This window comes from Athalia rosae, chromosome 8, assembly GCF_917208135.1.
Source record: "Athalia rosae chromosome 8, iyAthRosa1.1, whole genome shotgun sequence".
In the NCBI taxonomy this organism is placed as follows: Eukaryota; Metazoa; Arthropoda; class Insecta; order Hymenoptera; family Athaliidae; genus Athalia; species Athalia rosae.
In genome coordinates, this window is record NC_064033.1 from 544,393 (window position 1) to 571,532 (window position 27,140).

The 27,140-nt window shown below is 45.2% G+C and overlaps 2 long non-coding RNA genes across 4 annotated transcripts in view; both read right to left on the reverse strand.

The window, feature by feature from the left end:
• Positions 1-1,338: 1,338 nt before the first annotated feature.
• On the reverse strand, positions 1,339-2,471 carry LOC125502130. 2 transcript variants are annotated; one of them, XR_007279981.1, is made up of 4 exons: positions 2,350-2,471; positions 2,142-2,296; positions 1,577-2,023; positions 1,339-1,491 (listed from the first exon to the last, which is right to left on the reverse strand). It is a non-coding gene; the product is annotated as an uncharacterized LOC125502130 (long non-coding RNA). The 2 variants fall into 2 exon arrangements; XR_007279982.1 differs by having other exon boundaries at positions 2,142-2,238; positions 2,350-2,469.
• A 2,418-nt stretch (positions 2,472-4,889) lies between these two features.
• LOC125502116 overlaps positions 4,890-27,140 on the reverse strand; it is a 31,288-nt gene continuing 9,037 nt past the window's right edge. The window contains exons 2-5 of one of the 2 annotated variants that reach the window (XR_007279966.1): positions 22,020-22,120; positions 5,904-6,009; positions 5,289-5,543; positions 4,890-5,205 (exon numbers count right to left, since the gene is read on the reverse strand). This is a non-coding gene — a long non-coding RNA (uncharacterized LOC125502116). Of the gene's footprint in view, positions 5,206-5,288; positions 5,568-5,903; positions 6,010-22,019; positions 22,121-27,140 lie in introns of both variants that reach the window. The other variant, XR_007279967.1, reaches the window with a different exon arrangement.

The window sequence follows — 27,140 nt, forward strand, 5'->3', positions numbered from 1 at the left end:
CTATGAAATTGATCGAGTTATCGCCAAATAATCGATTGAAAAAGTAAAAAATCGAGGATATACCGTTGGGATTTGATGCCAGATCAATTTGATCGACGGCGTCGTGTTCGTTGCGCATTTTTACAAAGGATCAGCGTCCTGGAATTATTCTGGCAATTATTTCACCTTTCAGCCCGAAAAAACGGTAAGCCTATAGCCTTGGTGTTTTCTCAAGATGTGAGATGATGATTCCGAATTTTTTTGAAGAAGTTTTCCATGATATTCCTTCGTATTTTGGTCTCAGGAATCCAAATCTACAAGCAGAATAATTTTATCTATGAAATTGATCGAGTTATCGCCAAATAATCGATTGAAAAAGTAAAAAATCGGGGATATACCGTTGGGATTTGATGCCAGATCAATTTGATCGACGGCGTCGTGTTCGTTGCGCATTTTTACAAAGGATCAGCGTCCTGGAATTATTCTGGCAATTATTTCACCTTTCAGCCCGAAAAAACGGTAAGCCTATAGCCTTGGAGTTTTCTCAAAATGTGAGATGATGATTCCGAATTTTTTTGAAGAAGTTTTCCATGATATTCCTTCGTATTTTGGTCCCAGGAATCCAAATCTACAAGCAGAATAATTTTATCTATGAAATTGATCGAGTTATCGCCAAATAATCGATTGAAAAAGTAAAAAATCGGGGATATACCGTTGGGATTTGATGCCAGCTCAATTTGATCGATGGCGTCGTGTTCGTTGCGAAATTTTACAAAGGATCAGCGTCCTGGAATTATTTTGGCAATTATTTCACCTTTCAGCCCGAAAAAACGGTAAGCCTATAGCCTTGGAGTTTTCTCAAAATGTGAGATGATGATTCCGAATTTTTTTGAAAGAGTTTTCCATGATATTCCTTCGTATTTTGGTCCCAGGAATCCAAATCTACAAGCAGAATAATTTTATCTACGAAATAGATCGAGTTATCGCTAATTAATCGATTGAAGAAGTAAAAAATCGAGGATATACCGTAGGGATTCGATGTCAGATCAATTTGATCGACGGCGTCGTGTTCGTTGCGCATTTTTACAAAGGATCAGCGTCCTGGAATTATTTTGGCAATTATTTCACCTTTCAGCCCGAAAAAACGGTAAGCCTATAGCCTTGGAGTTTTCTCAAAATGTGAGATGATGATTCCGAATTCTTTTGAAGGAGTTTTCTATGATATTTCTTCGTATTTTGGTCCCAGGAATCCAAATCTACAAGCAGAATAATTTTATCTACGAAATAGATCGAGTTGTCGCTAATTAATCGATTGAAAAAGTGAAAAGTCGAGGATATCCGGATGGGCACTTAATTAACCTACCCCAAATGTGTTGGCCGGCATAATAGAATGCTTGAATGCCATCGAGCTGTCATGAGATTTACCAAAGTTGATGCACGCATTGCGGATTCTGTGGTTATAGTTTCTCTTGTATAGGCCTCCAAGTCTTGAGCTGATTGGGATTCCATATCCTATGGAAGACAAAAAATATTTTCAATATTATCTCTAACCGATGGCATATCTCGAACTGTCAGAGGGGTTTGAAAACAGGGTCACCATGGTTTGTTGAATGACTGCAGTTTTTGAGTAGATACATGTGCGTTGTAGTATGATTTTTTCCCTTCAAACTCTTTGTGTCGTTTTCCAAAACAGAGCAACAATATGCTTGTGGTTGGCGGCTGGTCCTTGCCCGGCGAAACACCGACACTGACTCTCCACCGAGATACACAGAGGTGTAATAATTACATCTGACACATACTGCAAGGACTTTGTCATTTTAGCTTTCCATTCTTCCCTGGGACAAATACAGTTCATTTTAGAAGAATGAAACGAATAGCAGTGAATAACTCGTTTGGTATTCATTTAAAAAAACAATTAAGCTAGATATTGCTCATCTCTCGATTGAATTCAATCTTCCACCCATCAGTCTAGCCCCTCTGCTTTTGATAATGCACTTCCATTCTCATACTCCGAAATGATGACATTTACTTCCAGTAGTAATCACTGCCAGAACAAATAGAAATGGAATAAGTAAGCACAATGTGGATGCCGTCACTGACCTAACCTTAATGTCGTTCATGCAAATAAAGCACACCGCATGCTGAATGTTGGAAAATCATACCTTTACTAATTGTAAAATGAGGTATCAGCACGCATAGGAATTCCATCAGGTGCAATCGTCTGGGTGCTGTCGTATAATTATCAGAGTACAGGTTAACCTTCCGAAAAACAATGTGATATACTCGCAGTGAAATCCCGTAGATTTTCAAATTATTCCTACAATCAAATCAATTATTATTTTATATGTCGAACCATATTACAAGACTCACCCGATGCACTTCTGTATAAATAATCTTTTTTCATCCGATTATACTATTAAATTACTCGTTTAAATTAATATCTGCTGTGCGGTAGTCACCAATTCGACACATGTTTAATCCGGCAGCGGAGTCTCAACTGCTACACCAATAGCACGTCGCGAAAAAGCATGATGGCGCCGATGCAGTCGAGAACCAATAGGACGTCGCGCAAAAGCATGATGGCGCCGATGCAGTCGAGAACCAATAGGACGTCGCGCAAAAGCATGATGGCGCCGAGGCAGTTGAGAACCAATAAGACGTCACGAAAAAGCATGATGGCGCCGATGCTTTTTCGCGACGTCCTATTGGTTCTCAACTGCTTCGGCGCCATCATTCCGCGAAAAAGCATGATGGCGCCGGGCGACCAATAGGAAGCCGCCAAAGAGCACCGTGGTGGGTGGAGCTTAGACCCGTCTTCTCTTCATTTCGACGACTTACTAACGTAGACTAGACTAGACTCTTTGAACGGAATTAAAGGGACAATGAGAATATACTATAGTTTGTGATTGAATCTAGTATAAATGTAGAAAATTGATAAATAAAACATTACCTCACTGATGTATTCTTCTATGAGACGAACACGGTGGCGGAGGTCATCTATACCATACCCGAACGATATATTGTTAACTATTATACTGTTACTCTGGTATCATTTGCGAGTTTGTTCTCTTTTTACGAGCAGTTGTACCCATATCAATATTATCTCTCGGCCGATTTTCGTTCATCAAATAACACGGAATAATAATGAATAATAAATGATTGATAGACCGTCGTCTTGAGGGGGTTCTTCGGTGATGCTTCGGTGATCATTTCACCTCTCAGCCCGAAAAAACGGTAAGCCTATAGGCTTGGTGTTTTTTCAAAATGTGAGATGATGATTCCAAATTTTTTTGAAGGAGTTTTCCATGATATTCCTTCGTATTTTGGTCCCAGGAATCCAAATCTACAAGCAGAATAATTTTTATCTATGATTTCATCTACGAGGAAACACTCAAGAATGAGCCCTATCGGTGTATGTCATTAGTTTTTGCCATAGGTCGCAATGTTAATGATAACTCATCACTCTTGAGTCGACATCTCATTTGTTTAGCATTTATCGACGTTTTTTTCTTCTGTTACAGATGGAAAATTGGCAGTTTCAGAGAATCTCATCATTGCATTGAAGAATCAAGATTTATTGGTGCATCTGCATAGTTGTTTTTCAGTATACCGAATAAAAAATCAAACAATATTCATAATGTATACATACATCATGTATTTTCGGAATTATTTGTAATTGTCATTTGACAAGAAACTTCTATGAATTTTTATTGTAATACATTCATTGTAAACGAATATTCCTCCACCTGAATAAATGAATATTATCACTAATGATGTGTTCAAATTCATTGACAATCCATCACCAAAGTACCCTTAGGTAATGTCTCCATCATACTCTAGAGGAGTAGGATTAAATACAAATGATTGAAGGCATGCACATGATGAGGCACCAGGTCTCGGAATACCTCCTCGGTTTTCCTGTTTTCCTGATACCTGGAAAATTTTTTGGCCTCGATTCTAAACTTCGGAAACGCTGTTTTAAAGCTAGAAATTATTCTGTTCCTCTTTTATCTACGATTTATTGAATAAATAAATACATAGGCAGGCATATTGTAAGTCCTGCAAAGAATCAGTCGCTCTCTCTATCAGACTATAAATAATCATGAAGGATTGAATGCATGCACATGATGAGGCACCAAGTTTCGGACCACCTCCTCGGGTTTCATGTTCTCCTGATACAAATACCTACTTTTCGGCAAACTTTCAATTTCCAGGGCCGGTATTCTAGAGCTCTGCATTATCACGTCCGGTTTGAAGCATGATTCATTGATCAAAGGCACAGGCATGCATGCAGTCAGTCCTGCAATGTATCAGTTGCTCTCTCTTTCATGATAAGAACGAATAAACAGGGTGGAACGCATGCAGGTGATGACGCATCAGGTTTCGGAATACCTCCTCGGTTTTCCTGTTCTCCTGATACCCAGAAAATTTTTCAGCCTAAATTCTAAACTTGGGAAACGCTGTTCTAAAGCTAGAAATTATTCTGTTCCTCTTTTATCTACGATTTATTGAATAAATAAATACATAGGCAGGCATATTGTAAGTCCTGCAAAGAATCAGTCGCTCTCTCTATCAGACTATAAATAATCATGAAGGATTGAATGCATGCACATGATGAGGCACCAAGTTTCGGACCACCTCCTCGGGTTTCATGTTCTCCTGATACAAATACCTACTTTTCGGCAAACTTTCAATTTCCAGGGCCGGTATTCCAGAGCTCTGCATTATCAGTTTCAGGTTAAGTGAAAGCATGATCGAATGATTGAATACATAGGTAGGTATACGCTTGGTCCTGCAAGGAACCAGTCGCTCTTCTTATCATACTTAGATATTAGTGGATTTGGTGTGCAGGGGTGTGATTGATAGTAATTCATCAATTGCATATTCAGAGCAGTTAAATATATTGAGAAATCAAAGGTCAAAAATACATGTTCGGACTTCGTGATACATATTATGGATTCATTCCAACAAATACATAATTATTTTTGCCTAATTACAATACAACTTAGAATAGTATACACAATACTTCAATTCTGAGTCACATTAGATTAATTATTTGATAGTTATAAGAAAAATATGTAAACAGTACGATCCAATATATATAATAATTTAATTAGAGCAATTATCCACTCTGAACTTATGATGATTGGCCTTGTCGATGTTGCGAGGATACATGTTATACTCCAGACAAGGAGCGAAACTGCTCTGTAGCCGCACGTTTATCTTCTGTGAACAGAATTTCAAACAGAGGTAAGTATAAATTTTGTCAGTGTCACATAAATAATGCGTGAAGCTTCCCCTATATTTACCCTTAATTTCCCACACCTATCATCAGCCTCCGTTTCAGCTAATCGATTTGAAACTGCAATGGTTTTTTCGTGTGTAGGGGACCTACTGTCTCGATCTTTCTTGTTCTCTATCTCTCCTCCGAGGATGTTGCTCTGCTGCTGATATCGTCGCTTTCTTTGCTCTGGTCATACTGCCGTTATCCCAGAGACTAGGAATCCACAATATGCTCTGTTATCTGGATACCGGATCACGCCCGTGATTGACCGTCTGAAAATCTGCTACGACCCACCAGATTTTTACTACAGACGACACAGGAGATAAGACCAAAATTGTTAGATATCCTTGATTTTTAACTTTTTTGATCGATCAATTGGCGATAACTCGATTAATTTTAGAGATAGAATTATTTGGCTTGCACATTCGGAAGCCTGAGATCAAAATACATAAGAATATTATCGAAAACTCCATAAAAAAAATTCTGAATCATCATCTCAAAATTTGAGAAAACTCCAAGGCTCAGCATTTTTTTCGGGTACAATGTAAAGTATTTGCCAAATGAATTCAAGGGAATGCAACGCTCGTATCATTCGTCGGTATGTTTGGGTGTTTCATAATCATCAAGGAAATTAACATACCCGAATTATTAAAAACTGTCGAGGAGATAGCGGCAACTCCGTTCGTACGCGGTGGTAAATCCTTAGCCCCCGATCTCGAAATCGTATCGGCCCATTCCAGCTGAACCTGCAAAAAAGTTATCATCACGAGTGACGTAACTTCTTCAAACCTTGAAAAATACTTAATCGTTTCATTCTTCCATTCAATTTTCATTTTATTCCCTCGTCTGGGTGTTAACGGGTACATTTTTCGCTGGTGCATAATAAGGTTCAGATTTCAAGATTCCAGGGTTTTTGTCGTAGGCACCGTACGTGTAGTACATGGGTTTATTTTTCCTAATGCACGTTGCGCGTCAAGGCAAGAATCACAATGGTAACTCTGAAGTGTCTGCCACCGAACAGTAGCCGAACTGAATGGGAAATATGTATCTCGGGCTGGACCGGAGGCTGGAGCCGGGTCGGCCCGGATTTTCGGTACGTTCGCATCGCAGGCGTGCGTTTTACGTTTTACAAATGCGCAGCGGGGCGTCGCTCACTCAAGATTCGCTCCTCGATATGAATGCCGCTTGGGTATCGGGCAATGTTTTGTCCAATGTTTGATTTCATTTCAAATAGATTTTATAGACAGTACATAAACCGTTCGATGATTCTAATATGTTTATTGCTGTGAGAATGCGGCGCGCCATGGAACCGAATATCTATAAAGTTCGTATTATATCGTGTAGATATATCGCTATAAATAAATAGATATCAATCTATCTACCAGGCGACTGAAAACAGCACGCTCAAGCAAATCGAATGCAAAATAAAAATCCACCACTTCAAACCGAACCGGTGAAATGAATTTTGGTTTCAAGCGACGATGAACTTTGGGGAATAATTAACGTTACCGAAAGACAACCCGCGGTTATTGTTACGGAATTACGATGTATATCGCTTTTGTCCCACGGATTCAGGTGCAGAACGGAGGAGAGATTTCTCAGTAGTGAAAAAAATTCAGACCGAAGAAAAAACAATCGTACCTACGTAGAAGCGTACGACTCTCTGCGTTCAATTTTCAATTACCCCTAACGTTGGCACAATTTATCCGCGCACAGTCGGCCGCAGGCCAAAAAGTTTCGGTGAGCATTAGATGATATTCCTGATTTTCGACAATTCTTACGCCGCGATACATCGGTATACAAATTACATATTGTGTATAAAACTATAATAAATTCAGGTACATCAAAAATAGGTAAACACGATTAACGGTAGTCATCCCCATGATTTCTGACCAGCGGTGACCCCCCCCTGCAAATCAAGCCCATAGAAAATCTACGTGGGACAACGGCAGTACACGGGGGAGGGTCAATTTTTGCATTTAGGTAAGAAGTATGAGTATTCTACTTGCATCTGCATCGACCGGTATCACAATAATAAGGGAAAATACAATATGGAGACTAATGAACTCCGAACGGTAAAAAAGACGAGAAAAAACTCATCGCAACGCGATTGCACAATATTTATCAGATCCGACATAATAAAAGTATAACACATTTTCCCGGTCAGTTCTACGTTCTCCAGTTTACACAAGGGTCTTCGACGAATCCAAACTATTTTCTTCCATAGGCGATCTTCGGATCGAGCGCGAAAAAAAGAAATCGTCGCTCGCATAAACGCGCGATTGTACGGTATTATATGGAAGTAAATCGACCGTATAGATGTACCTAGAATGAGGAGGATCGTTGCAGCGGCTACCGTATAATGAACGTACGTACAAGGGGTTGAAGAAGAGAGGCGAGGGGATACACAAAGGTGTAGTATTTCATTGTGCAATAAGTATATTTTAAAAACACCCTCAAGACCAGGTACTAGAAGTACGTACCCAAGCTGCCCGGCAGCTCCAGTTCTAAGTTCCCATTTCTCCGGATCGTATCGAGTGGCCCCTATCCCTCGCAAAATAGCTGGTGTAAATCTACCTATAATATGTCCTCAAAATATCGGTTATGGCGCGAACTCTGGCACACAACCGTGTGCAGACAATGACGAATATATATAAGGCGCAGCTATGTATACGAACTCTGCCTCTCGCAACGCGCCGCATCGCACGCATCGCAATGGAGAAAAAAAAACCGAAAAAAAAAAAAAAGTCCTCAACTACACCGGGTAAAATTTGAAACCAAAATACATTACTCGTGTATCCGTTCGAAAATATGCCAATATTACTCACGCGCCACTGACTCCGAGAAAAAAAGAACTGAGAAAGGAAAAGATTAAGAAGATGAATAAACGCCCTCGAAAAGTGTCGAGAACCTTATAGGATTTGTCAATCAATCATTCGATCTTACAAAACGAATGCAAAACTTGCGTTACACACATACCTGTTCGATTTTCTATATTTCCGGTTCAGGTATTTTATTTACGTTCTATTTATTTCTAGCTATTCAAAGGGACATTTTGAAACCTGATCCGTGATATGTGGGTAATTTGATTTCGCTCCACGATGCATATTGTACATTTACGGATTTCTTTCCCCCACGATGCACAAGGTAGGTAGCAAAGTGATATTCTTGTACATGTCGAATGATCGGTGGTTACGGAAAGAAAGAAAAAAAAAAAAAAAAAAACATTCTTCTTAAGCTGCAACAACAACCGCTTGTAATAGCTCAAGCCAGAAAACATCCCCCATAATGTGCGAAAATCGCAAAACTTCCCGCAGCTCAACGATTACACTACATATTTTATATGGGGCGCATTACAGAAGCTATAGCCAAAACGGCACAATGCCTACCACCGATCGAAGATCTTATCTTCGGAAATTCTTTTACTTCCCCCTTTTCCCCTTCCTCTGTTCTCATTTACTTTCTTTTGATAGTTATTGTTGGTTTTTTTCTTCTACGGTTTCCAAGCCAGAACAGATTGGGTTGGTTCCGCCGAAGGAACATGCGACGATTAAATCAAATTTGTCCAAAGATCACGGGGGGTCAGCGGTAATGAGGGGAATTTTAGAAATACAGCTAGCAGGCTCATTGGAGCGGGTCGTCGAAATCGATCATCGATAGATCGAATAATAATGTATTAAAAACTGTGCGATAGAGAAAACAAAAATGAAAAAGAAAAAAAAAAAACTTCGCAGCGAAGAGCTGCACTCGATTCGGTAGACCGCAGTTTTTGTAGACTCATAGAAAACTATGGGGCGGTAGAACAGCAGGGGGAGTAAGTGCAGGTTATTGTAACAACCGCTACAGTTCCTACTCTGTTCACACACCGAACTTCGATCACCGTGGCACTTGACTTTCTAGTGCTACTTCCCATATAGTTGCAAGTAAAAGTTACCACAGTAGCGATGGGAAATCTTTTTGATTGTAACAGTTGTAGCTTGGCCTACAGATTGAAAGCCTCTTCACTTCTTCACTTGCCCTCGATTCTCTCGAATTTTCCAGGATTTCGTCAAAAAACTGTTCACCCTCGTTGAAGAAATGAAATTGAATCACGTGCGATTCACAGAGTTGGATACAAATTTTCTAAAAATTTTGCAAAGTCAATTGTCGCATCTCGGTGACCCGTTATCTCGAGAAGGGCAGGAAATACATAGGATCGTCAATGTCCAGGTGTCGGACGCCAAAGTTGTCCGATCGGTATCACGTGTGTGGACGTAGGTCAGTTAGACCAGCTCGACTGGTTCGCGATTCGATTATTACGAACACCGACTCTTAATACTTATAATAGGGCAACGTGTGAATCTGCGGTGAGAGAAGCAAGAAAAAAAGAAAGAGAAAAAATAATAATTGCGCCGTGTGTGAAACACCAGCTGGCATTCACAATTCAGTGACTTTAACTATCGCCGTATACAAGGAAATCAAAAAATCCTCGTTCGGCACACAGCGTCGTTGTAACATGGTATTGACGAGCAGTCGACGTTAGCAGATTGTAGAAAATGTCGTCGCAAGGAATCACCTTACTAATTGCATCAATGGAGAAATCGATACGAACGTGGCGTTCACAGGTGGTACCAAATTTTTTTAATTGATTTCTTTTTCCGATTCCACTTTTTTTTTTTCTTACGGGCAAGTATCGCCGAGTTCTTAGCTCTGGGAAGATTGGAATTGAATCGTCATCGACATCGAGCGAGACGACCCCGCATCGCCATAAACACCATCAATATTCAAATTTGAAATCAACCTCACCAAGCCGTACGGCGCGAGCCGAGACCGTCGTCTCCATTCGACCACCTAGGCTATATACCTATACGTTATACCCGCGAAGAAGGGATAAAAAAATTAACGACGAACAAAGGATTCTCACCTCATCGCAGTAATCTGTCGATATCGCTGGATTTTTCGGAGCAATTAAATCTTTGTCTCGTCGATTATCTCGGCAAGATAAAATCTCACGACCGTATTCATTCCTGTCCTCTTCGCGAATGCACACACCTTGAAGAGAGTCGCGTGTCGGAAGCGCGCCAGGCTAACATCTGCCTGTGCTTTTTCAAGATTCACCTCTTACTCGTTTTTCTCTTGGCCCACTGGGTATCGCGGCGATTTTTCCGGTCGGGTCTTCTTCGCTTCCAGCCCGATTCGCATCACCGAAGGCAGTGGTACGGCGTAATCGAAGAGAGAACTCGAAGACTCGTATGAACGAACGCGATGAAGACATGAGAAGAGAGGGCAGATGCGTAGTTCAGGTGCAAGTTATTATCGTAATACTTATTCTCCGGTTGAAGAGGAGGCTCCGATACTTCGCGGACACCGAGCGAACGATCTCCGTATACATAAGACGTGAGGTGAGATCGAAGAATGGCCGAAGACAAAGGTGGGGTCGGAGAAGAGGGAGATAAAAATACCTACGTCGTCCCGACGATGTGAAATGAAAATAGGATTTGCCAGGCGCACCGTATAAAGACCCAAATTGACAAAGATGAAGATCATCGTAGATTGTGCGGAAAAGAAGCTCGTAGGATCTGATGAGACGGTCGTGAGAAGTGACCCTGAATTAGGTAGGTTTTCGTGGTATAAGGTAGCGTGTTGGCGGTACGTTATCAGTAATTATCACGAAGGGACTTAGCGCGGCCCTGCAGGTCGGGGATTAGTGGTGAGGGATGAATAGCCATATCAACTAAGCTGGAAAGATCCTTGGATCAATGACCCCTCGATAAGAGAATCTCGAGATACTTTGGCGGAACGCCTTGCACGTATACTTCCGAAGAGGAGGTAAAGCGATTCCGATAAAGCGCGATTATATTGGAATGAGGTGAAACCCCGTTAACTTCAAACTCGTTATTAGCCTCGTTTCGCCCGGTCCGATGTATCTCGAGACCGCGGAATCCGGTCGATCCGCCAACTTCGTCCGCACGTTTGACGTTCGGAATTTCGAAAGACCACTTCCAATCGTCGAATCTTGAGCTACGAAGGGAAGAAAATAAATACAAATCGGAAAAAAACAGGGAAAAAAAAAAAGCCACCGGTACGGCATTGTCTGGAAACATATGTTGTCCGCCTCTCGCAACCAACAGACAGACACGACACCGAGCATCACCTGGACTATCGGCACTCGTGTGCCACGCGCCCATATACTTCTTCACCGATGTTCACACACGTCGCGCACGTTGAATGTTTCGTGCCTGTATAGTCGGTTACACAACAACAGCAGCAGCAGCAGCAGCAGCAGCGGCAGCAGCGGTAGAAAAGACCCCCGACGAACGACCCGGTATGAATACTGATGTCCAACCATGAAGACCACCGTTCGACCGGCGAAGGCTAATACGTTTGAGTTCGAGATTGCGCCTGTATAGGTATTTAAATATAAACGTAGTTCGGGTCCAGGTATATAAAGGCGGATTATACCGTTGCGTGGGATGATGAGGACGATGATGATGAAATGAAAAGAGGGTGCGAAGAGACTGGGATTTGAATTAAACGAATACCCGGGCAAGGGTGATGGCGAGGCTGAGGTTTTCGAAAGTGAAATAGGAACATCGAGGAACAATGGGAAACACTAGAGAAAAATAACCAAACCACCCCTCTTTAGAATCCTGTTAACTCCCGCCCTCCTTTATAACGCACCCTTTGACAAAGGGTGTTTTTGCGGGGGCTCACGGTAGCACCGTAGATAGACTTCAGGTATAACGCGTACTAACATTTTTAACGCCGGAATTATACGTATACATCGGACAGCCAGCTCGTCGCTACTTCGGTGCGGTTAACCGTAACGCGGTTACAACGCGGTGCAGCTTCCGTTGCAAAATGAAAATGGTCCTCGGAAGGCTAGGAAACCAGGAAAATTCACGACTTATCTACATGGAGTCCGTGAATAAAATTCCTCCGTACGAAGGCCTCCAATTATTCAAGATACGCCCAGTATATCACGTGTGAAAGGATCATCGGGTCTACCGTGGGTCTGGAAAAATTTTTATCGACTTTTCCATTGGAGTCATAGGCGATGCCCGTCAAAGGGGGAAAAAAAAAAATAAAAAAATCGGAGAATTTAATTCTTTGTGAACCCGTTTGACACATGGGGGTTTTTTGGAACGACGATGAAAGAAGGCTGCTGGCGACTAGGAAGAGAGAGGATCTCTTTTATTCGTCATATTCGACTCTACCAGAAATAATATCGCGTCACGGATGAGGGTGCGTTGGGATCTCTTGAGTAACACATTTCCAGAAACCGATTTTCGGTAGTACAATAATGGACCCTGGAATATCTTCACTTGTCTTATCTGATCGCGGCGGTGGATCGAGTGGATTAATGTGGGAGGGTGTTGCCGCTGGGGGTGGTTTGTATTTATATCATACCTTTTAACGATGGTATTTTTTTTGTCAAAAAGTTTGTGGACCTTTTACAACGCGTGTGATGGATCGCTAATATGGGACCAACCGACCCCACACCGCACCGCACCGCGCTGCACGTGCAGCGTCACACCGGCTAAAAAACGTATTTAATTTTTGATCGCCGGAGAGCTGGTATTCCTCGACTCTGATTTTTTAACTATTTTTCACGAGTTTCGCCGAGTCTACTTCTGGCGTATTTTCCTGCAGGAGTTGAAGTGGACTGGGAACTATCGTAACAATGAGAAAAAAACGCCGAATCTCGCCATTCCCAGGCGATTACATCTGTACCAAGAGGAAAGCAACGGCATTCATTCGGTCTACCATTATTTGTCCCCTTTTCCAGTCACCCCAAAAGTCAATGGCTCACACCCCGAAAACCCCATAACCTTACCCCGGACGCTCTGCCGAGGAGTAGAGAGCGTAAAAGTCCGGAATCCTGGATCATCAATGAATGCCGAGGGAAGGTGAAAGGTGCAGGTCGTTCGGGTCGGAAGATGCGCGCCGCATTATCCTTCGGGCAAAGAAAGAAATGATGTTTTATTTACCGAGCGTCCCGAAGAAGGTCTCCTACTGGAGCAGGTCCTTTTGTCGAAAACCCCGAACGGCCCTCACGCGTTTGGAAGATATCCTGCTGGAGGGAATTAGGACGATATAATGGGATGGGGTTTCTTCGCGTAACACCCCTGCGACAAGTGTCACTGTATCTGTAGCAAATTTTCGGGGTAACGATTCAGGGACATTTAAAAGTCTCGGGATCGTCAAAGGCGAAAAAAATTGCACCCATAAGTTTAACTCGAAGTCCGTCGATCGGGCAAGGTGTTTTCCGTCATACTCAACACCCTGAGGACAGTTTGTAGAAATTGCAGGCTCTGCGTTTGCTTTGCCCGCGCAGATCATATCGTAAAAAGATAGATAGACGATCGTTCGTTCGTTCATACGCTCGGTGCTGCACACTTTGCTGCCTGCAGCTGCGATATTTTTCCTAGAGTCGTTCGCAGTTCAACGGTCCTTGATTCTCCCGCTGCTTACAGGCGGCTTTACTCCTGCAGCAAAAATCTACTTCGACGCTCGCATATAACTTGTCTCTGTACACATATGTCCGTACCGGGTGTTAGCCACATCGAGTCGCAAGCTGCGCCGAGCTTTTAAAATCCACGGCAATTATATCAACGATACGCACCTGACGATTCCCGAGTCGGTTGAAGAGGTAAAGAAAAGTATTCGGAAAAAAGATGGTCTTTCAATTTCGAAGGGGCTACCGATTCCCGATTTCCTCCATCGGAGATTAGAAAAAGTGGGCGGACAAATGATTTTTCGAATACCTATACACAACAAAGCTTCTGCCGTTACCTCAGGTTCGAAGTGGCTATTTTTTCGATGATTTATTGAAATATCAACGCCGTCTTTTCAACCGGGGATCCAGACCCCCTGGAACGATCGCGGAGATTCTGCCCTCGGGAATTCCTACGCGGTGGTCCTGCCGGGTTTTTTTTTCTTTCTTTTTTTCTATTTTTTGTTTCCATTTCTACAAAGTGGACGTCGGGGAATAAAAAATATCGACGAATCGACGCTAACGGTGTTCGAAAAATGGCAAAGCTATCCAGATCGACCGGTGAAAAAATTACTTAAGCCTTGATACGGTTTGTTCATCCTCGGTCTTTTTTTGTCCTCGGATTTTCCCTCGTCGAGGGGTATCGAAAAGTTGAACTTTGGGCTTAGGAGGCACAGGGCGTACTCTGTGATTATTGAGACCTCGACCGAACTTGGCAGATGCATGCGACGGTGGTGCGGAGCGTGGAGTTTAACCCCGAGACTTTCGGGCCGCGGTTCAGGTGAGCTCGACTGTTATATCTCACCTCGAAGATGACACGTACGATATTATATTATTTATTTTCTAAGGGGTTGCGATTTGACCCTGACTGCACCCTTCGAAGACGTGCCACACACCCCCTGGGGTCCACGGGCCCCCCCGATCAGATAGCGCAACGACGTTTCGACTCTTTCCATCGCGCACCCCCCTCCTTCCGATCTCCCCCTCACTCGCTCAACCCTTGCGCTTCGAAAAATGCTTTCGCCTTCTTTTCTAGTTTTTCCCATTCGGCTATCGTTTTTTTCTCTACACCGTAAGGGATAAGAGTTCAAGATTATCGGTTACGATAATTGATCGAAAATTTGTCGAACAATCGGCGGAAAAATTAGAACAAACGGTTCAAGGAGAAAAAGTAACAGTCATCACTCACCGGGAAGGGAGAAAGGAGGGGAGAAATTCCCCGGGTGTCGTTTCGAAGGAAACGTTGCACTTTCACGCGCAGGTTCGTTGCGATCCTCGCCTCGTTCGAGAATTCCTAATAGTGGAATATATCCGAAGGTAAAGTACGCTCCGTTGTGGCACGCGACAAGCCCGGCAAGTATACATAATTCTCCGACAACGCGTCTCGGGAGATGGCGATGCAAAAAAGAAAATAAGAAGATAAAAGAGAAGTACCGGATAAAGATGAAGAGGAGGAGGAGGAGAAGGAGGAGGAGGTGGAGGGAGGATGATCATCCGCCTTGAGAACTTGAGAACAAGTTCGCCTTGGAATCACTAACCTATTTTTAATCGCCGTTTCTTACTTTCGTACGGCCGGAAAAATTCGATTCAGGTTTCCTATCAATTTTCGTACAAATGTTACCACTTTGCCGATGGCGTCAAAATCTCTCCTCTACGACCGAAGGAATTTTAGAATTCCCATTCGTTTGGGGTGATTTTTTTTTTTCCAAGAGATGGGTAAATTGATTTTCAGGAATATCGGTATGCCCATATCGTTTCATTCCCCTTGGCACGAAGAATACGTCATTTTGTATCCATATCTTCGGTTGTAAATTTTTGTTTCATACGCGCACAATGAATAATAATTTAAAACGCGTAAAAGGGATGCACTTCTTTTTTCCATTCTCGCGATCTTTATCTAGAATATGGTATTTATGCTCGGGGAAGCGTGCCGGGAATTTTCCGTTTTCCGGTTTTCCGAAGTCTTCGACCCAACGAAAGGGAGACGAAAAAAATAATCCGAAAATCGAAAGATCGGTGAATTCCATCGATCCCTTCTCGCTGCCGCGAGGGTTGCAAAAAAGCTTTCGCCGCGATCGACTTTCCAGCTGAGGTACGATTAAGCGAAACTATGGCGTCTGTCTTTTAACTATCCTTTTTTTTTCTATTAATCCTATCCCGTCCTATCGGTGTGGTGTTTTGTCGCGCGTACGGCTCGTGCCCTTAATGAGCCCGCATGTGTCGACGTCGGACGCACGTCGCGGCCGTACAGAGAATTCATGCGGTGTTTTAATACGCACGGAGCGTGCACACACGAAAATAACCACCGTACCTTGCACCGTGCATCGGCAGCGGACACATCGGAACGGGATATGACACAAGAACAAAAAGTACACGTTATGGTTGCTCCTATCGCGTCGAAACGGAGCAATAATAGTGCGGAGCGGAGGTGCTGCGGTTTTTTTTTTTTTGTTTTTTTTTTTTTTTTCATTTCCATTTCCCCGTCCGAGTTGCGGTAGAAAATAGACCAAGGCGAATGGGGTTTCGCCGGTGCTCCGCACACGAGCCGACGCTGAGCCAACCGAGGCATCTTTTAGCACCTGCCTCCTGTATCGTCGAGCTGTGTGCCAAGTCCTGTTCGTCGGGTGTCACCTAGGCGGGTGCAGCTCGTCCTCCCGTCCGTACGAACGATAAAATATTCACCGGGTACACAGAAGTAACCGAACCTAATCGTAAAATTAAATATGAACTATGGATATTTTTTTTTTACCGTTGCACTCGTCGCCTGAATATATAGGTACCTATACATACGCGCATAAATTTCATGCGGTTTATTCTCCTAAGAATGTTTGTGGCCCGTCATATCGTAAACGACCCAAACGACCCTGAAGCCTCGCCTCGCAGTTTTGAATCCTTGGGACTGGGAAAAATGCGAAGAGAAAAAAAAGGAATAATAAGACGAAGACGAACCGAGGATGCTGGCAGATGCCACGCGACCTGCTCCTCGCGCCTTTTCTTAAACTTTCCTTCGTACCGATACTATCTGAATATTCCGCTCCCTTATGACGCTGCGGGCTTCGCATCTTATCTCGCAAACGGTCTCAAATTTCAAACCCCCTAAAAACAACGCGCCGCCGGTGCACCGAAGTTACCGAAAGGAAGGGTCGCGCGACCCCCAGCTGCCTCTCGATTCTCGCTCTTCGGCGAGATATGTTTTTTGTGCGTTCGGAGCGTTCGTCTCGTCGGTGGAAAATAAAAAAAAAAAGCAAAAAAAACATTGATTATCGTTCATTTTGATCCGTCTTTTCTCTCTCATTTTTCTTCCGTACGTCTCTCGTTCTCTGCAGTTTACTTGAATGGCATATTAACGCGCGTGGGTCGCGTGCAGTCAGGCGCTGCGAATCGGTCACCTCTTGCGAACGTTCACGGTACGGACAAAATGAATTAGAGGAAAAAGAAAGGCGTTGATTTTTATTGGGATTTCATCTTCACCCCGCGTCACGGGGGGGTGGGTGAACCGCGAGGGTGAAATCCGATACACGACACATATTGGCGAAATTTCGGATAGGATTTTAAAATGCAGACGGAGCATGAATCGATTCGTATATATAAAATCGGCAACGAAGAGGAACCTATAAAAGTCTATAACGTTTCACCGACGGTTGCGCCAAAAACCAACAAAAGACGCGGCGTACCGAATTCTATTTCTGATTTTTTGCCCTCACCTTCCATTCGTCTTCCTTCTCTCACCTTCGCTTTTCATTCTTTCAAATCACACCGAACCCATAGAGACAGACGGACAGATCGCTCTACTCATTTTTCGATTTTGGCACGCGTCGCGAGCGTACGTCGTTGTACCTCCACACCGCATACGGAGAGTTGTTCCCGGTGTTCCTGCGGGATCCACGGTACCCTTACCCGATGCCACCGCCGCACCGTTGTCTCCCCCCGCCGCAGCAGTTCAGGGTAAACGGATACCCCACAAAGCTCTTTATTGTCTGAAATTCAATACACGCTAAATACTCGTACGGGGATTCCCTCTCTCTTTTTTACCACCCCTCGCCCCCCCCCCCCCGCCCCCTCTTCGTTTTCCACCGTCCGACGAGACCCGACGACGTCCCGTCACGGAATCCATGGATTCTAACGGAGACGCGACATCGTTACGCCTCTTGGAAATTATTCCAATGACTACACCGCGCATAGGTGCGAAGCGAGGAAAGGAGGTCGAATGGCGTAACTGTACGTGGATAACGTAATCGAGTAAATGAAACGCGAAAATAACACGAACGATGGAAGAGGAAGATCGATTATTCAAATTAACGCCGGATAAAAAAACAACGTCTGTCCTCCGCACAATTGGTCTCAACTTTTTTTTTAACACGATCGATTTTGCCGGCACAAAAAATACCCTTCGCGTTCGTCGATCGCCTTGCGCTCCTCGAGACGTCGAATATCGATAAACCTGCGCCGAATTTCAGTTGCACTTGTATCTACAAAGGTAGCTGAACGATGTCCGAGTTAACTCGACCGTCGAACGAACTGAAAAAGCACAAAACGAACGAACCAAACGAAATAGAATATAGCAACGATAGCTGAGTTGAGAATGAAACAACTATCAGATCGGCTGGCGCAACGAAGATCCGAGTTGACCAATAATTTAAACGGTCTGTAAAAAATCTTCCGAGACGGCTCAATGCAACATTCCTTCTTTGGTCATATCCGATCAGATATATCGCGCATTTGTCTCGAACGTGTTAACGTTAAAAGAAATTCTCCAAGCTAGGTATTATTTACACGCGAGAAACATAATATCGATGAGAGAATTCACACTCGTTTTTCGACGTCGATTATTTGGAAAACGACGCGTATTCTTTTGATCAAAAAAAAAAAAAATAAATAAAAAAATAAATAAATAAATAAATAAATAAATAAATAAATAAATAAAGGAACTCATTGACTTTTGATTTAAAAATCGTGCAGCGTCACTTCGATAATGATACACCGGAGTGACGAAGATAATGGTTGAAATATAAAGCGAATCCAATCGTTTCGGTATCATCAGGTCGATTCGCGGCATATGGACCAACCCCGTAAAGTGACTACCTTCGATCGAGACACACATGTATCCACATGGGTCTAAATTTGGGAGCGTGGTGTTTTTTTTTTTTTTTTTTACCTTTATTTTTTCATCGCTGTAATTGTGCCGCCAGACATTCGATCGCAGGATGCTGCAGGATGGAGGAGGGCGTTTTCGATCTTCCAGTTTAACGTTTGAGTAGCTACTCGTCGATGCATCAGTTGTAAAAATATAAGCGTGCCTAAATTCATATCGCAGAACATATTGTCCACGATATTAAAGTATAGGGGAGAAAAGAAAAGAAAAAAAAAAAGGTTTCCCGTAAATGTCAATGCCTGTATAGGTGTACAAATATTAATGGTATGAATGTGATCGGCGCGATTAAATCCCCCCCCGTTAAATGAGGACGGTGACGAAGGTGGGTGTAGCGAAAAAGGTGACCAGTCATTATCTTCCCCCCACCCCCCTACAGATCGCACTTCCAGAATTGGAATATAACCGAGTATCGAAAGAGAAAAAATGAGACAGAACTGAAACCAAAAAAAGGACAGAGACGACGATAAGGAGCGAACGGTAAACGACACCACGTTCGCGACTCGACGGTGGAAAGTCCGCGACGATAATCGACCCGTATGATGTGGCCATAATAATTGTCGGTTGTGCCTGTTTTATTTTTTTTCTCTTTTTTTTTTTTGATATTCGTTTGCAACTTATCAAACCATGATAGAATGCACCGTGCTTATGGTATATCGTCTCTCGATTTCACCTGCACGATTGTCAGGGCTGAGGGCTAACTACGATCTACGCGTTCGTTCGTTTCGACGTCCAGGCTCGGAAATGTTCGAAGCGAAATGCAAATCGTCCTATGTCCGGAGCACTCGGCCCCCGTTTTTCTCGAAGAGAAAAAAATGACGTGACGCGTACGTCGTACACTCGGAGGAATATTTCTAGGAATAAATATAATACGACGTGCCCGCGCGAGCTCGGGGGGGTGGGTGGGTGGGGGGTTTGTTGTTGTCGTTGTCGTTGTCGTTGGTTATTTTTATTCGTAGGCATTTGCCTATGAAAGGGGGCGAAGACACCCGAGGTGCCACACACGGTGGCTCCGTCCTCGTCCTCGTTGTCGGTCACGGTAACCAAAAACCCTTTCCAGAGAACGCGACAGACATGCCTAAGCACAAAGGAGATCTTGAAGCCCTTTGAAACCGGGGGATCATCTTTCTATTGATGCTCGTCGGTAGCCGGTACTGGTTCTTCTGAGTTTGCGAAGCTGATCCTCCTCGTCGTGGCAGCTCCTCCTCAGAAAAATATCCCGATAATGTGAACCGGAGGGACCACCGCTCCAACTGGATATACGCGACCTGCACCACGAATTATTACGGCTAGACACCTCGACGGAAAAATAGCGGCGAAGGGGCGAATCCGTCGACCGAAGTAAAAAATCAAATTCGTTCGACCGATCGGAGAAGGAGAAATGAAAAGAACATCCGTCGTCCGCTCTGTTTCCCCCTAGTTCCGACTTTACCGTTCACACCACCCTGTAATTCCGGGTTCTGCGACGGGGTGAAGCCGACCGCGGGCATATGCACCTCCGTAAAAAAAAACACGTCAGATGAATCAGAAATTTCCATACGTAATTGCCGCGATTACGTTCTAGAGCAACTGGTGCCGCGTTCCTCCCTCGCCTCCCTCTCCCCGCCGCCCCCTTTCCCCCCCCCCTCGCCGGTTATCCCCCTGCGAGGAGGAACGGAGGGCTCGTGCCACCAGCGGGTCAGCCGAGGGTGCGGGTCACGGACCGCGGGGACTTTCGAGTCCGCATTTACGTATACGTACACACGGTGCGGCGATATTCGGTGGAGTCTCTTTCGTGGGTGGTTCGAATCGCATATCCCTCGGGGGGGGGACTCATTGAGAAATGGGGTGTGTACACCGGTACGCGCGTACGATGGTTCGGATGCGATGAAACGATATTAACCAGCTTCGTACGTGTCATTATCTGCGTCAAGGTATTTAACAACTCGTAGCCGTGAGGCCTCGAACCCCTCGGGATCCACCCTTACCCGAGTGGCGGGGTTGCCTGCGTACGTACGGCGTAATCCTGACGGGTGACCGGTGTCAGCCGTTTAGCCGGGGCATAAATTACACCCATTACGACATATGCCGATCGTCGGGAATTAAAAGTGCCTAGCGAGAGCCGCCGAATTTTTGGAATTGAAAAACTCGCCGAAATCGAGCGAAATGGTACACGCGAGAAATCGAACGTGGAACCTGCGGTTTCGAGTGGCTGTCGCCGTTCCCCCTCGGCCCTCGAGATCGGCGCAAAGTAAGCGGGACGGGTCACAATGCCGGCAAAATTGAAGTAACGTATGTTTCGAGTCTCGACGGTGTAAAGTCCTGAGAACTAACAAGGGTGAGAATAGGTGGAGCGATTGTTCGAATCCCGCAGTTCTTTTCGCTCGATCGTCTTTGTTTCACCCCTAGTTTCTTAATTCGTACACTCGAGCTCGGAGTTCTCTTGTACCGAAGAATGTAACAGCGAAAACGAGCGAAGTATTTTTATTTGTTTCGTCAAATTGCTTTTGCTCTCTTGGTTTATTCCTCAGATTCATTGTTTCCGTTGTATCGTTTCAAACTCATCGACGAAATGTCGCGGCTCTCTTTATGTAATCGTTTCAATGACTGTGAAAAGTTTCGAACGTACCGCGCAACGAACGATCCTTGAAAGAGTTCTGCACGTACCGATCAAGGATGTGCGCAGCGGTTTGATATACGGTGAGCGAAAGACGGTGGATTTATTTTTTTTTTTCTCCAGTTTTTGCGTTCGTTGGTTTTTCGAGGGTTACGACCTTCGTTCTTTTGCGTGTCCGTGTATCGTAGTTCACAAATTAGACCGTAAGAAAATCGAGTTAGGACGAGTTTCGTGTACATATTCATTTAAGCGTGCACGTTGTAATTGAGGATGATATTAAGAGGTGAATCATAGGTTAACGCGGCAACCGACTGCGGCGATGGGTTTTAATTGTCCGTGAGATGACGAGTGCATCAGCGATCGTATCCTCGAGATACTAAATTACGAACTAACGTCACGACCCAAGGGGGTAGATTCCGACGATTGTGGCCACGTTCGTGTCGGGCAATTTGTTCAAATCATTATATTATACGTAATTATACACTGGGCCGCTATTAGAATTACAATCCTCCGCATCTACAGAAATAATTCTCACCGAAAAGCGGCGTCGAACTGTCACGGATCCTAGGAGCGGCGTCCTTTCTCTCCTCCCCTGCGGAATGTCCGAAGAAAATCAAAAAAGGAGGTCCGAAGAGTCTGAAACAAAAAATGGAACAAAATAGACAAAGTCATTTTTTTTTTTTTTATTTCCTCCCGTTATCCGGGAGACTGGAAGCATTTTTCTCCCCGTAATTACTCCGACCCTCACAAACCGACTCCTTTCTCTCTCTCTCGCTTCGCGTACGATCTCTGCCGGAAGTGAAGTGGCACCGCTTCACCACGACGCACGGAGCGATGCTCGGCGTCGTCACGGCGGTTAGTTAAATTAGCGTCGAGGTGAATAAATAATCTCGTGTATATGTACGTATATAAATACGGTGCAACACAATGTGATATACGTACGCCACCGTAAACGTAAACGTGGCCCGCTTTGGTCTTCCCCCCCCGCCCCACCCCCAACTATACGGGGGGTAGATTCACCGGCATATGGCGTCGCTGAAATTCCGCTACCGTGGATACATATTCCCGCTCTATAAAACTCACGACATGTTAGATTAGCTTTACTTAACCCGCACACAAAGATATACCAAAAACCACCTAACGGGTGGCGCGTTTTTTACTTTTACCATAGTTTTTCATTTTATCTCGTTCGCATGCGTAGTTTGATTTTTTCGATTCGTTTCTTCAGTTTTTAGATTATTTTATACATGACCGAGATACTCTTAGAAACGGACGTTTTTTTCTCTACGAAACGTAGAAAATAATTTAACGATCGCGTCGCGTTCAGCTGCAAAAATCAAGGGGTTGTAAAGTAAGCGCGTTGTTTTCTCTTTTCGGAGGTCCTCTCGTCGATTCGAGTTCGCTATTTTTGCGAGACCCACCGAGTGCAACGATTCCTATAGGTGATAATTGTAACGCAACGAATAGGTCGGATGTGTCCGCGAGTGACGAATGCGAGAGTGACCAGATGCGCCGGGCATTCCGATCGGGGAGTCGTTGGAGTCACTCGCGGTTTTGATGGGCTGAGGGCCCCGAGGCACTCCGGAGTTGCCGGGTATAATATGGACGTAAAACGTACACACGTCCCCTGTAATAAATTGTTGCATGCACGTGATATACACGTACGTACGTACGTACGTACGCGTAATACAGATACGTGGGTTCTTTATAATAAGAGGAGCAATAAATGAATTAGTGGGAGGGCGGGTGAAGGGCGTGGGGTGTATCCAAAGGGTGGGGAAAATAGCGGCGCGTCACATCGGTGGTTAGGGTCTCCCTTAACTGGTTAAATTGGAACTGGCCCGAGTAAAAGCGGCTACGGTCAGACGAAAGGGGGATATATACGAGCGAGTCGGAGGAGGTGGTAGACGTATACGAGGCAGATTACACCAAAAGATAAACATCATCACCGCAGTTAGCGCCGAGCACCACCGGTTCGCGTTGTCCTCTACCGCCGCTGCTCCCACCGCGTTCCACATTTTTATAGCCTCGCACCGCTCATATCGTTACTCGGCTTCTCTCCCAGGAGAGGGTCCCGAAATGCTCCGCGAAAGGATTTTCGAAAAATCCTACGACCCTTCGATTTTGCAGATCTTCTTGTTTCCGATCGGAAATGCGGCCGAATTCGAAGCGTCCGCCGTTCCGATCGGAGTCTCGGTGGCTCAAAGTTCGGCGGAGCTTCGTCTCTCTCTCTCTCTCTCTAATTTTCCCTCAGGGGGTGGGTTTCTCTCGGGCAAGTTTGGACTTCTGGAGAGCGGGAGTACGAAGATACGTAGGTGAACGGGGAACGGGGAAGACCTGCGCGACGCTCTACGTACATATGTACCTCGTACATCGCGCCCGAGTTGGCCGTTCGCTTTGTGGCTTTGTGCATCCCGACGAAACAATGGGGTCGGTCGGTCCGGCGACGACGTCTACGCGGTACGTTGGTTCGTCGAGGGAGCGAGGGGGCAGAGGGGGGCAACAGCTTTTGCGGCGCAGAGACGAGACAGCGACGAGAGAAGGTATACCTCGGTATAACCGTGTGTTTGTGACATCCGTTATAGATAAACAGACGCGATCACTTGCGCTAAAAGCCAACCCCCGCACGACCATCGTAATCCCTAATTAATCCTTTACACATCCACTCTCCGTTATACCCGTGCAAATCACCCGTGAAATCTCCGGTGACTCGAGTACCCGATTACATCGACGCGCGGTATAATTACGTCGTCTCCCCCGTTCGACCCCCGGATATGCGACGAAAAAACTTGGAGGAAATCGATCGATACGACCGCGTTGAATTGGATCGGGTATCGGCGTTTTTTGGGTAAAAATTTTACCGGGAAAAACGTCCGATTCGGACGAGAAGAGGAAGGAAGCACCTCTGTCACCTCACGCGACGAAAGGGGTGGCTGCGGTAAACGTTCGCAAAATGAACAAAATTAGGGCGCTCTTAGAGTCGAGCGTAACGAAGAGTGGTTGAACCGGTAGCGGTTGTATTGGTTTTAGCAGGAACGAGGGGTAGATAACTCCCCGGGGACTGACGAGTGACTGTGCGATATAAACTGCGGTGCGTGTACGAGAGCGAGAGCGAGAGGGAGAGGTCGCGGGACGAGATAGGGTGGAGTCGGGTGGTTTCACCCCAGACTACGGGGGTGCCGTTTGATTGGTGTGGGAAGATCTGCCACCAGTTAAGCCTCCGCTGTTTGCTCTTCGAATATTTCCGTATACCGAGTCGATCCTCTCCTCTTACCGCTCTACCGTCCCCGTATTCCGATCGCCGTTCTCTCCTTTTCTTCCTCCATCCATCCGCGCATCCGGAGCTTCCTCGAATTCCCCCTTTCTCGGTCCCGTGGAATCGACGCACCGATTGTCGCATCGATTTGAAAATTTGCCACCGCCGTCGAAAGACATAACTGCGCACGGATGAAAAATCATTCGACCCTCGCGTCGTACCGGGGGTGCCATTTTCCATTTTAAATACCTTCGAACGAAGCGATTGCGCCTCTGGGCCTGACTTTGAAAAGCGACGAGCACCACCGGTTCGGGTCACGCGTCCGCTAAAATGGCATTTCCGAGCGTGATGGACACGTGGCTGGTAACGTGACGTCGCGTTACCAGGTGGTCGCATCGTCACGCGCCGGTCCGTCCCCCGGTTTACCGCCAGCCTCGTATCGCGATACCGAGCAACCATTTAGCCCCACTATCTACCTTTCGAGTATTCAAACGATAACGCTGACTCTGATGCGGTTGACCGCTTCTTTGCAACTCGTCGTCGTTTTTTTCCAGCGTTTCGTTTCGTCGCCATTCGGCGAACGGACGTTTTTCACGGCCTGGCGAAGAGGAGAATCGGTGCTCGAGAACGGAAGAAGGAAAGCGAGCGAAAAAGGGAAAGTCGCCGTTCTATGGGAAATCGTAAATGCGGAGGAATCGAACCTCCGCATCGTCGCGTACGCATTGGCCACCTAGGCCGCGTGGTTCATGTGGGCGGTTTGACGTGCCAATAAGGCATGACGTGACCGATCAGTTTACCATTCACGTTACCGTTCGTATATTTTGGTCGGTACCGCGCGCCCCGTTTCCAAGGTATCTTCCTATCTTCGTTACCCTAGCTGCGTACGACGGGTTCACACGACCGGCCTTCGACGCAGGGGGTGAGATTACATAATAGGGGATGATTGCCGTTTGACAAGCCCTTTATTGTCCGAGGGGATTTTTAATTCAAACGGAGATACGATCGTCGCGTCGGAAGCGCACGCCCGTCGATCTCGAATCGTCGAACTCACGCCCACGCCGTCCAGAGAAACGTCACCGATCCGACGAACGCGGCGGTAAAAAAATCCACGCGATTCCCAAAAACTGTTACCGTTTCCAACGATTCTCTTTCTTTCCATTTTGGTTCACCCCTTTGAATTTCAGATTTCATAGTCTTCTTTCATCGTTTGTGCGGAAAAGGATGATTTGCCAAATCGATTTTACCGCCTGAAAAATTCGCCGAGGGTTCTCGACTTCACAAAAGTATTTCTTCCGGTTGTTCCTGAATCGATCCTTTTCCGTGGCTCCCTTCTATCGCGTGTATACAGCGGCAGGAGTAACGGAATGAGGAGATTTGATCTGGCGTAGATGATGCATGAGTCGAAGATATTTTTCACCGGCGGAACTGCAGCCAACCGGCAACGTCCTTCGACAACTTCTGATTTCAAAACACCGAACGGTGTCTCTGCAGAGGAGCGCACAATATAACATAATATAATAATACCCCGTGAATGCCGGAGTCCCAGCCCGTCGCCCTCCCCCGAATCACGGGACCCTTTGCCTATGAACTCCATTATTTTCCACTCGAGACTCTATTCCGCCCTCCTTTGTACGTTGTGGCGAACGGAGGCTCGAGCCCCCGCTACCACGAGTCTATTACCCAAAACATAAAAACGGGATGAGTTCTTCGAAAATTTACCGAGTCTGTTTCTTCGGTTGTTTTTTCAAAAGCACCGCAGTTTTTTCTGGTTTTTTGTTCTTGTACGCCGAACAGTCCGGTGTGAAATCACATCGGTTTCTTTCCCCGTTGCTGCAGGGTTTGCGATCGTAAATCGGACGTCCGATTCCGGCCTTTTATTGTCCAGCGCATGTATCGTTTTGTGGTTTTGGCACCTTTGGCACGCGCCCTTTTACCGCAAACTCCGGAGAAGGACGATCCATCACCGTATCCTTGTTAAGGACCCATTGTTGAATTTGTGTCTAAACGTTCCATGCAGTTTCTGCCTCTCCATCCGAGCGTTGGATTCTTTTAAATAATTTGCAAGCACGAGAAGCAGAAAAAAAAGTTTACAGGAGTCACGAGGACTACGGATTTTAATTCACAGCGACGAACGATCGTTCTCGTTTCAAGTCCGCCATCGGATTCCAGGGAGAACGAGCTGGAATTTTTTCGATCACCGAGTCGAGCTGATATTTTTTTTCTTTCTTTCGGAAGATTTGACGTTAGATTGCGACATAATGCATCCGTGTGTGAACCGTTTAGGCGATATTATTTATAAATATAATACGAAAACACGTGGATTCGCAGCTGAGGTTATAGGGGCTGTTAAATGGGGTGGATTCGAGGCAGCGTGCGAGAGTCTCCCCAAAAAAATGATGT